The sequence below is a fragment of the Ceratotherium simum genome, chromosome 4 (assembly GCF_057802395.1).
Source record: "Ceratotherium simum simum isolate JZ-2026a chromosome 4, ASM5780239v1, whole genome shotgun sequence".
In the NCBI taxonomy this organism is placed as follows: Eukaryota; Metazoa; Chordata; class Mammalia; order Perissodactyla; family Rhinocerotidae; genus Ceratotherium; species Ceratotherium simum.
In genome coordinates, this window is record NC_141903.1 from 27,747,889 (window position 1) to 27,760,102 (window position 12,214).

Below are 12,214 nucleotides of genomic sequence, written 5' to 3' on the forward strand. Positions count from 1 at the left end.
ACCATGTGGTGGAAAAGAACCACTCTGGTGAGCCCAGCCAACCACAAAATCATAAGAAATAATAAACTTCTGTTTTAAGCCACTAAGTTTTGGGTTGGTTTGTTACGCAGCAAGAGCTGACTGAAACTAGCAACTTTGGAATATCAGGATGTGTCCCTCGTGTCTTATTTGAATGAGGACCTCACTGAGAAATGGTGGTGGGAAGTGTTGGGACTGAGGGTCAGATGAGCGGAGCATCAGGGCTGAGACTCTTGAACAATGAGGAGAGGAAGTCCCCTTCAGCGCCGGGAGGGTCCTGGGTGGCTGGGAACTCCCCTTGAGGAAGAGAGAGGCCAAAGCCGAGGTTTCAGCTCAGGAGCCTGACTGACGGTGGATGGGAAACACTGTTTGGAAGGTAGTGGTTCAAATGTCCTTCAGCCCAGCCACCTTCAGGGAGTGAGGGGCGGGGGGGAGGCACAGCCTGGCTGCCCGAATACCCCAGGCAGACATGGACGTGCTGGCAGGGAGTGAGCCCTTCCACAGCTCCCCTCAGGACATGTAGGGAGGAGGGAGGGGCCCCTAAGGGCCAGAGTATAGTGGGATGGCCGGGAAGCGGCAGGGTGGGCCAGGGGCTCTGCAATCACAGACCACGGGGTCCTCCCAGGGCTAGAAGGCCCCGGGTCCGAGAAACAAGGCTTATGCTTTTCATGCTTCTACCCTCCTGTTTTCCTTTTTCATTATCCTGTTTTATTGGGGATTTAACCTTCTAAATCATCTCAAATCCTTTCTGGAAGTGAGCGGGAGGCAGTAGGTCACAGATGCCTGCGAGCTGGGATTCTCTCTGGAACAGCAGGAGGAGGGAGCAGAGCTGACAGACCCCCTCTGGCTCCACCCGCTCCTCTCTGGGGAGGCCCCCACGTGCGCGAATGTGTGAGTGCCTGAGTGCATGAGGATAGCGAAGTGTGAGGGTGTGACTGAATATATGGAAGAGTTGTGTATATGAGTACTTGTGAGAGTTGTGTGCAAAGATATAAATGTGTGAGTTATGTGTATGCAAGTGTGAGTGTGCGAGTTGTGTGAAAATAGGTCTGCATTCATGTGTATGGGTGTGTTAGTATGAAAGTGTGTATGAGTGTGATCATGAAATGTGTATATGAATGTGTTAGTGTGTGAGAGTGTGTATCTGAGTGTGAGTCGGGTGTGATTTGTGTGAAAATGTGTTTGTGTCTGACAGTGTACACGTGAGAATGAGAACACGAATGTGTGTCTGAGTGTGTGCGTGAGTCTCTTCCCACAGCGCCAGCATGATCTTTAGAAAACACACAGGGATTGCGTCATGACCTAGTCAAAGACCCTGCAGGGTGCCCACTGGGACAAGGCCACGCCTATGACACGGTGACCTCACCCGGATGATCCCGGGCTGCCCTCCCCGGCGTTCCTCTACCCTTAGTGCCCCGCCCGCGCTGGTCACAGATGGTCATTCCTGCCTCGCCCCTGCACTGCCCCAAGGCTGCCCTGGGGCGGCTCCTCCCCGGACTGGAGAGTGTGGGGGTGTCGCCGCCCGGGGCCCGGGGCCCGGGGCCGAGAGAATGCTGACGTCCTAGAGGCGCTGTGAAAGTCTTTCCTGACAGCAGTGAGGCTGAAAATCCCCAGGCCTCCCCCTTCGGGAACCGCCAAGGTCACGGGCGCCTCCCTCTCGGATTCTGCTCTCTGCCGCCCTCTTCTGGGCGGCTGCCGCCGGCGGACGCAGACGGAGCCCGCTGCTTCCCCCCAGCTTTCCTGCGACACGGAGCCGCAGGGTTGCAGGCGGGACACTCCCAAGGCTTAGGATCGGGTTCACTGTCTCCTTGATGCTTATTGACTGTCTCCTTGATGCTTATTGCAGGTCTGACACTCAGTAGATGCCCCACGAAGGGAAAATGAATGTATGGATTGGTTCGGTAGTCAAAGGGGAAACTGAGGCCCAGAGAGAGGAACTCAGTGAGCTGGTTGCACATGCAGGACTCATACGGAGCTCACCAAGTGCCCAGGGCTTGCTTTGCCATGACTTCATCCAGAGTGAGTCCTGGCCTTTTCCTGCTCAGCGTGAGCCAGACTTTCTCATTTGACTGGGCTGCCCCAGGAGAAATAGGCTGTCCCTAAACTGGGGCAACTGGGCCAGCTGGGGAGGCAGCCAGTGAGGGGCCGGAACCCAGCCTGCCTCTGCGGGGCGCCCAGGCTGGTCCTGGTGGTTTGTGATGAGCTGGCCCACGCCTGGGCGGAAGATGACGCAGAAACAGACACGCCTGGGAGCCGGAGGGTGTGTGTGGGGTTCCCAGATGCCTCCACTCCACCCACTGCCTAGCCAAGGTGTCGTTATCCCCCCGGACAGATGAAGACACCGAGGTTCAGAGGGGCTGGAGTTGCCCAAGGCCACGGCTCATGTCCCAGCCTCTCCCGCTCGACCCTGGAGCTCACCCAGGAGCCCTGCGCGCCCTCTCCAGCTACCCGGAAGCTGCTCCCGTGCCCCTGGGGGAGACAGGGCCACCTGATTCCCACCCCAGGGCTCTCAAACAGTGATAGCTTGCCCCCTTCTCTTCTGGTTACTCAGTGTGGAAAGAGGGAAAACACAGAAAAGCACAAAGAAAGCAGAATCACCTGAGACACCGTCCCAGCGATCAGCCCCGCCCCCACCCAGACCTGTTAACTCGGCCTTTGCTAGAGTCTTATGGATTCCTCCCCTGCTCTCTCCGGGACTGAACCCCCTCCCTGACCTCTCTGAGTGGCCTCACCCAGTCCACCTACAACCTTCACTCCAGCCAAGATTGTCCCCATCCCAGGGGAAGGCCTCCTGCCTACTCTCCCATGCTGCCCCTTCCCCCACTGTGCCTGCCTCAATGACGCTCAGGAGCCCCCAGAGCCTCAGGTACCAAGATTCCATTTCTAAGTGAGATGACTGGGTCAGCCACTCCCTTCCTCTAAGACCTTCCATGGCTCCCTTAGTCTGGCATTCGAGGCCCCACACCGTCCTGCCCAAAGCCATCCCGGCCGTTATTCCTCGACACTGTAGGCCTACAGGAATAGCCGGCTTCCTCCTGGGCTAGCCTCCCCTGATAGCTTGAGAGCTAAATGAGAGCAGAAGCTGCATCCAGTGTATCTCTATATCCCCAGTGCTTAGCCCAGGCCTGGCACGGAGTGGGCTCTCAGTAAATGTTCACCAAAAGGAACCGAACTGGTTTGAGCAAACCAGTTTACTCCTGTTCATAACAATAAGAAGCATTTAGTCAGCATAATGTCCAGGCATTGTGCTGACTGCACTATAATGCCCATTTTCCAGATGAGGGAACTGAGGCCCAGAGCTACTAAGCTGTTTGATCAAAGTCATGTGCAGGATTCTGCCCCAGCCCATGCCCTCCCCTCTGCCCTAGACTGTAGGGTTTGCCTGCTCCTGCCTTGCAAGCATGCTGGCGGTCTGCCCCCTTTCCTGTCTCTTTTCCCCACCCTCCTCCGTCTGGTCCCAAGGGCCGTTGCATTCTGCTCTCCCTCCAGGCTCAGCCCCAGGGCCTGGGCAGTGCAGGGCGAGGCTCAGGCAAGGCTCCATGCCTGGCTGTGGCCGAGCATGCTGGGAAGGCTGCAGGGCCGCGTTCTTCAGAGAACAGGAAGACGGCTGCTCTTTTACATGGCTAAACAAGATTCAACAGGTCGATTTTAGGTATGGAAACTCAGGTTCTTGACATGAGCTTGAACTGATGCAGCATTGGAGAGGCCTGATCTGGGAATGTGGGCCCGGGCACAATCACAGACTGGCTGTGTGACCTTGGGCAAGGAACTTAGATTCGCTGAGCCTCAGCTTCCGCATCTGTACAATGGGCACGACAATATCCACTTCCCAGTGTCACTGGGAGGATGAAGTGTGAGCTGGCCTGGGAAGGCATTCGGCAAACTACCAAGCCGCTAACGGAGGGCGAGGGGATGTGGTTGCCCTGTGGGATCGGATCAGCGGTGGCCTAGTTCAGAGGCTGGGAGGAGGGAGGGGCACGACAGATGCTGCCGAGGCCGGCACTGGTTTTTCTGGTTAGGTTGTGTGCAAGGGGGCAGAGGGGGAGAAGTGGAAACGGTGGATCGTGAAGGTACGCGGGGACTGTCGGGAGCTGCTGGGGATCCCAGAAAACATGCTGAGTCATCCTCCTCCTCTATGTCCTTCTTTTTTTTTCCCCTGAATCTTTATTACTTTTTTCTGCTTACAAAAGCAGTGTATGCTCACTGTGTAAAGTTCAAACCACACCAAACTATGTAGTGTAGAAGGTAGACAGTTTCCCACGTTCATGCTCCCGGATGTAACTGCTGGTACATTTTGGTGTACGTTCTTCCAGATTTTTCTTTTGATGAATAGATGCGTATTTTTTATTAAAGAAGTATGTTTCTTGAAGACAATTCAAAGCAAAGCAGAACTATATAAGGTGTACTCCCTCCCACACCCCTCTCAGAACCAACCACTATTAACAGCTTTGTAGGTTTCTCCTTGAACTTTTAATATGCATTTATATCCACATATGGGCGTCAATGAGGAGGGGGCAGTAATGATTATAGACACAGAAGCCAAGATTGCCGGGGTACAAGTCCCCGTCCCAGTGATTACTAGCTGGGTGACTGTGGGCAAGTTACTTAGCCTCTCTGAGCCTCATTTTCTTCCTCTGTAAGATGGGAATAATGATAGTACCTATTTCGAAGTGTGATAGAGAGAATTAAACGAAATCAAGTATGCAGCACTCAGCTTAATGCCTCAGTGAGAATTACTTACCATTATATATACACATAAAGAGAATGTTCTCCCCCAGAAAAATGGGATCATACTATGCATACTGTCCTGTTTGCTTTGGGGGCAGAATTATGTGGAAAGATTAGTCATAGGGATCCTGAAATTTACATTGGAGATGAGAAATCTTGCATTTAGATTCAAAGAATTGGTTGCATAAGTGTAGGATGGGAGAAACCTACACTTCCCAAGCTGAGTCACAGCCACCTCTGATGCAGCTACAGCCCAGGCTTGCATCAATGGATGCTGAGCTTCCAAAACGAGGGATGGCGTTTCTGTAGCCTGGGCCTGTCGCCCACCTGAGGCTTCCATTCCTGTAAAGGCTTTTACAGGCTTCACCACGGGTACACCCAACTACCATGGTACTTTCTACCCTGAAATGTCTAAAACTTCTCCCTCCCATGTCTCACTTCCCCGCTCCCCTGGGCCCCTCGTCCTCCAATCTTCCCAGCCTCAGTGAAGGCACCGAAATCTGCCCATTTGCTCAGGCCGGACCCCGGTGGGGGGGCGGGGGGGATGCAGCTTTCTGACTTTCCCTCCCCTCCTACATCAGATCCCTCTGGAGTCCTATGGGCCTTTGCTCCCGCACGTTCCCACCTCCCCCCACCTCCCTCCTCTCCTGCTGCCTCCATCCTGCCGCCCTACCGTCCATTTGCTGCCCCAGAGCTAGAACCAAGTTTCAAAGTTTACTTTGATTTTTTTGAATAGGTACTGTGATAGGTTGAATGGTGGCACCCCAAAAGATATATCTACATCCTAATTCCCAGAACCTGTGAATCTGACCTTATTTGGAAAAAAGGTCTTTGCAGATGTGATTAAGAATCTTGAGATGGAAGAGATCCTGTATTTTCCAGGTGGGCCCTAGTTCAATGGTAAGTGTCCTTATAAGAGACACACAGGGAGATTTGGCACACAAAGGAGGAGGAGGCAACACCAGGCAGAGACTGGAATGATGCAGCCACTAGCCAAGGATCTCTCGGAGCCACCAGGAGACGGAAGAGGCATGGAGCAGAAGCTCCCCTAGCGCCTTCAGAGGGAGCGTGGCCCTGCCAAGTCCTTGATTTCGGATTTCTGGTCTCCGGAACTGTGGGAGAATAAATTTTTGTCGTTTTAGGCCACCTAGTTTGTGCTAATTTGTTATGGCAGCCACAAGAAACTAATACAGGTAATACACACATGTGGCTCAAATGTCAAAACAATATAAAATGTAAATATCTGTGTCACTCACTGCTCTTAGATGCAGTGGCCCACAGGGCACCACTCAGCCTGGCGCCTGTGCCCCTCAACCCTGTCTCACGCCCCGGCCCCCTCTACTCCAGGCTGCAGTGCCCCTGGTCTCCTTGCATGAAGATCCCACGCTCCTTCTGCCTCAGGGTCTTGACACCCATCCTTGCTCCTGCCTGACCCCAAGACCCTTAGTCTCCACCGTCTTCCTGTCGTGAGATCTCTACTCAAATGTCACCTCCCCCGAGACGCCCTCCCTGATCTCCCAATTTGAAATAGCACTCCTAATCCTGCCGCTTATTACACAACTCTATTTCATTTTCATTCTTGAGTTTGTCACAATATGAAATCGTCTTGACGATGTGTAGGTTTCTGTAGCAGGGTCAATCCTGGTGGATGAAGTCTCCCTTCTTCCCAGCCCGAGGTGGCTGGGGGAGCTTCTGAGAGCTGGAGGACCAGATTGGACACTTCTCTGTCCCAGCTTATATGGGAGATGGTTGACCTGCGTGTGGGGCTGGCGCTGAGTTATCCTGGGTTTGCTTCCCCACGTGGCTACTCACCAGTTATGGGACCCCAGACACATGTCTAATGCTCTGAACCTGTTCTCCATCTATACCATAAGGACCATGATGAAACTCACGAATGAGGTAATATGTATAAAATAAATTCACAGTGTCAGGCACAGAGTAAGGGCTCAATAAATTATAGGTACTATTATTATTATTATAATTTTAATAAGTATTGCTTAACCTCTCTGGGCCTCTGTAAAAGTGTAATGATAATATGTATCTCATAGCAAGGATGAAACGAGGTCATGGGATAGAAAGTGCATTTTGAGACGCAAAATCCTATGCAAATATGTGATAATGGTCATTCATAACATAAATAATGATGGAAAGTCCTTCTAAGCCAGGAAACCTGTCCTTCCAGGGTAGGCCACAAGAGGGCACTGTTCTCCCCTGCCCGTGTCATGCTCCCTGGGCCATTCCTCCTGCAGGGACCTGGTCCAGGCTCCCTGTCTGTAAAAGAAGGTGTAGACCCTCACTGCCAGAAGAGCCTGGGACTGGTCCTTGGGATCTGTCACTGGACTTGTCACCGGGGGTGCCAATTCCTTCTCCCCACAGGACGGAGGCCCATGGCGTGGCATTTAGGGATGTGTTTGAATCCTGCAAGGGGAGTGCAGAATCTCATATTTACGTGTGTGATGGACCTGCGAGGTCTCTGGCTGTCTTGTTCACTGCTGCAGCCCCGGCACCAGGCCCATGTGGGCACCCAGTGAGGCTGGTGGAGTTGCACTGAGGCGAATAACGAGGGCCCTCCCTTTGTTGGATATTTGCCACTATTCCTGTCTACCCACAACCCCCCGGGATCTCAAACCACAGCATGGAACCCACCTGTGGGAGTCAGGAAGCCCCATCTTATCTGACGATAATTCCTCAGGGGCGTGGAATGGGAGTTCTAGAAGGAACGGCAGCAAGGACAAGGCCTGTGAGCTTCAAGAAGGCCCCAGTGTCTGGCTGGGTCCTGTTTCAAAGCTACACGAGAACGGGGTGGTCACAGGGCGGGTGGAGTGCAGTGGACAGCGGCTTCTACTCCCTCCCCGTGGCTCCCCTCGGGGGCAGGACCATGGGCTCCTCGCAGTGAAGGGCAGGCCCGCAGGCCTTCCTCTCAGCTGGTTCTGGGGTGCAGAAAAGAGATGTGGGGAGGCCCTGTGCATCTGGGAATGGTCGTGTAAGAGGTTGTTTGTCAGGTTGTAGGGTTTTTTTCCTCAAAACGTAGCAGAGCTTGGAGGATCATGCTAAAGGTGGGGCAATTGTGTTCAAAATGTCCCCATGTGTTGGCCCTGATGCCTATGGGACAGCTGAAGTCCAGAGCTCACTCTGAACCCTGACACCTGTGTGAGGGGTGATTTCAGCTTGTCTTTCCTGTTTGACCTGGTCCATCACACCTCTGGGACTGAAGGGGAGAGGCTGCCTCGTGGCCAGGCTCCTTGGCCTGTGCCTTGGTCCCACCCCAGTGGGCCTTACCGCATGGGACTCGTTCCGTCCCCTAACCCTCCACAGCGGGGTGTTCCCAGACATGGCATGGCATCTTCCTGGGGCTTCTGACTGCCCTGATGTGGGTGCTGATTGCTATCTGTGCCGGCCTCTGGAAATGTCTGGCAACGTGAAGGCATGTGGGAGTCACCTCAGGTGGGCTGTTCTATGGGCTGAATTGTGTCCCCCCAAATTCATGTTGAAGTCCTAACCCCCAGCACCTCAGAAGCTGACTGTATTTGCAGACAGGGCCTTTAAAGAGGTAATTAAGGTTAAATGAGGTCATTAGGGTGGGCCTTGATCCAATATGACTGGTGTCCTTATAAGAAAGGGAGATTAAGATGCAGACATGCAGAGTGAAGACACAAGAAGACAGCCATCTACGAGACGGAGTGACCCCAGAAGAAACCAACCCTGCCGACACCTTGATCTTAGACTTCTAGCTGTCAGAAATATGAGAAAATAAATTTCTATTGTTTTATCTGTCTAGTCCGTGGTACTTTGTTATGACAGCCCTAGCAAACTAATATAGGTTCTTTCTTTGCCTTCTCCTCCCTCTCCTCCCGCATTCCCAGGAAGAAACAGGACACAAATCAAGGGTCTAGCATTTTATTATAGTCACAGAGCAAAGAAGGGACCACTTTGGGTCTTACCAAAGGCTCATTTTACCTCCCACCCCTCGAGGGGAAGCCACAGGGAGACAGCCCCACCTGCCAGGTCAGGCTGGGCCTAATGGGAGGGAGGGGGCAAGGGCAGGTTAAAAGCATAAACCCAGACTTAATTTGATCCCAGCTTCACGACTTATTTGCTGTGTGGCCTTAGGCAAGTCTCTTAACCTCTCTGAGCCTTGGCTTCATTGTCTGTGAAATGGAGTAAATGATAGAACCTGTCTCGCTGGGTTGTTGTTAGGATTGAATAAGACAATGCCTGTGAAAGTGTTTAGCACTGTGCCTGGCAAATTGTAAATTCTCAATGAGTAGAAGCTACTATTATTATTATCAGGAGCAAATCAGATTTCTCCATGGTCAGGCCAGCTCCAGCCCCTGTGTATGAGGGGAGGGGATCTCATGCTTCATAAATGTCTTCTATGTGCCCTGTTGGGAAGACAGCCAGGTGTGGGAGCCATCTGGTCCCTGGGATTATGGAGATCAGACCCCCGAAGTGAGGATTCTGGGGCACCCACTGTCTCTACCAACTCCATGAAAAGCACCTGGAAGAGTTTGTGAAAAGTTCAAGTTTTGCACCTGGACCACTTCAGGTCTTCAGCATTCAGTCAGTTAGCATTCCCATCTCTATTCAGAAGGAGTCTTTCTATGTTTTATTTTGTAGCTTTTGCTATTAGCTAAGGAATTGCCATAGACCACTGAACATGGGATCAGTCCTGGCTCTGCCTTTTGCTATCTGGGTGACGTTGGCCTGGTCAGTCCACCCACCCACCACACTCGCCTTCTGGGAGCTTTGAGGAAGAAGCCGGGCTCCTGGGGGGGTGTGTGTGCGTATGTGTTGTGTGTGTGTGCGCGCGTGTGTGTGTTCGTTCGAGGCAGACGTCACCACAAGAGGGCGCTCTCAGCTTTTTTGTCTTTACCTCGATGAAAAAATTTTTGTTTTTCTGTGGCTGTATTCCAAATCGAACTAAGACTTGGAGTTTTTAGTTTACCTAACTGATTTAATAAGCTGTTAAAATAAATTCGTGTGTGTTTATTAATTTATCAGTAATGTGGATACGGCCTTGTGGCCCCCACCATCCGGCACGCTGGGAAGAGGGGTGAGGGTGGCTGGAGACGGGGAGAAACACGTGCTTTGCGGCGTCCTGGTTCAGCCGCTGCTCAGCTGAGCGCCTGGACAGATTTCCCCAGAGTCCGGCAGTGGTGAAGTTCCCACATCCAGCCTCACAGGGATGTTACGAAATGGACAAAATGGAAAGAAAAGCACCTTAAAGCTCAAGAACACGTCTGCAAGCCCTCTTACCTCCAGCGCACGGCCTTCTGCTTGACCCTGAACCGGCGCTTGAGCCAAGGCCCCCCGGGGCCAACTCTGCGGTGGGAAGGAGGCGAATCCAGCTGTTAGACCACGACCTCAAGAACAGTATTTCCAGGAATCCCCGTCTTAGCATCTAAGGGATTCCTGGGAAAACTGGACCGTGAGGACGAGGTGAGAGGGCGGCCTGCAGCCCCAGGCCCTGCTGCGTCCCGAAGGACCAGCTGGGGTTTCTTCTGCACCGGCCCCGTCTGCAGAAGCCGGCGTGGGCGCCACGTGCGGCAGGATGTGGCTGAGCGCTCGGGAGGAGCAGTGACGGGAACTTCGAGTGCCCTGGAAAGTACCTTCCCTGTAGTCAGGGGCCACGTTGTCGACTAGAAGCCATCTGGCATCCCAAACCCCCTCCCTCCCCGTGACTGCCACGGGTCGTGTGTATTCCTGAGCCTCCTGCCAGAGGGAGGCAGATCCGGTTCCCAGTCTCTGGCAGCTCCCTCGCTGGTGACCTCCGGCGAATCATTTAACCTCTGCTTTCCTCAGCTCTAAAATGGGACGGTATAGGACCTACTGGATAAGGTGAGATAAATACAATTGTGGGGGGCCGCTAGAAGGAAGGGAGTCCATGGGATTAATGGAGAGTGTCTGGGTCTGTCTTTGCTAAAAGTGACCTGACATGTAGGGACAAGACCAGAGCGGGATTTATGTTCTCCTCCTGCTCCCCACACCCAGGTTCCAAAATCATGTGCAGTGGGTGAGAACAGGAATCTGAAAGCAGAGGGATTAGGCTACAGCACCAACTCAGCTCAATTAATGAGTGTCCTTGGGTGAGTGGCTTAATGGAGCCTCGGTTTTCTCATCTGTCAAATGGGTCAATAACATTGCCCACCTCCCAAGCTTGTTGGGAGGTTAAATTAAGTTGTGCTTGGCTCCACGATTCTCCTCTGCTGGTCCCTGCTTGTCTGACGCCTCTGAGAGGTCAGACATTTGTGATGCCTGGACTGGGTTAGGCAATAGCCCAGAGCCAAAGCTAGGAGCTCAAAGTGTGAAGAGCCTGACTCAAAGCCCAGGACTTTGTCTTTAGGGATGAAAGGGTTTTAGAAACTGTCCAGGGTCAGCCCCATGGCTTAGCGGTTAAGTGCGCGCGCTCCGCTACTGGAGGCCCGGGTTCGGATCCTGGGTGTGCACCAATGCACTGCTTCTCCGGCCATGCTGAGGCCATGTCCCACATACAGCAACTAGAAGGATGTGCAAATATGACATACAACTATCTACTGGGGCTTTGGGGGAAAAAAAAGGAGGAGGATTGGCAATAGATGTTAGCTCAGAGCTGGTCTTCCTCAGCAAAAAGAGGAGGATTAGCATGGATGTTAGCTCAGGGCTGATCTTCCTCACAAAAAAAAAAAAAAAACCTGTCCAATCCACAAGTAATGAGTGGGTTTTAGCTCTGAATCATTAATAGTAGCTATGCAGGACTCAGTGTTGAGAAGGATTCTGAAGCTGCATCTGAACACTTCCAGGATGGACGTCTTGACTGGTTAGCAGTGTCTGTCAAGGGCTCAGAAAGAGAAAGCAGAGGCGGGGTGCTGTCCAATGGCTGCCACTGGAGGGTCCAGCACCTCGTTTTACAGATGGACAAACCTGGGGTACACAGAAGAGTCAGGGCTTGCCCAGAATCACAGAGCAGATAGTGACACAGGCTGCACTTGAGTCCAGGAGCTTCCTCTGCGCAAGCAGCCGACAGTGTGGAGACTGGAAACACTCCCGTCCTTCCTGGTGCCCCCAGCACCACCACCACTTACCGCGTCCAGGCTGACGGCCGCAGAACAACTTCTCCCTTCCTGAGCTACAGTGCTTCATCTCAGACTCCCAACTGACCAGAGATGCAGCACTGCACCTCAGGCTGGGAGACAGGCGCCGCTGCTCTGTGCGGGGCTGACGGCAGGGTCCGCCCTAGGAGGAGAAGGGGCATTAGGGGGGCTCGGCCCCACCCTCCGGCTCTAGCCCCAGAGACTCTGTAACTCCCCCGCTGTGTTCCTGTCCTCAGCCTGGCATTGGAGCTCTCTGGGACTAAGCCTCAACTTTCCTTTTCTTTTTTTTTAAAAACAGCTTTATTGAGATATAATCTCCCTATTTAAAGTGTACAATGAAATGGTTTTTAATACATTCACACAGTTGTGCAACCATCACCACAATCAATTTTAGAACA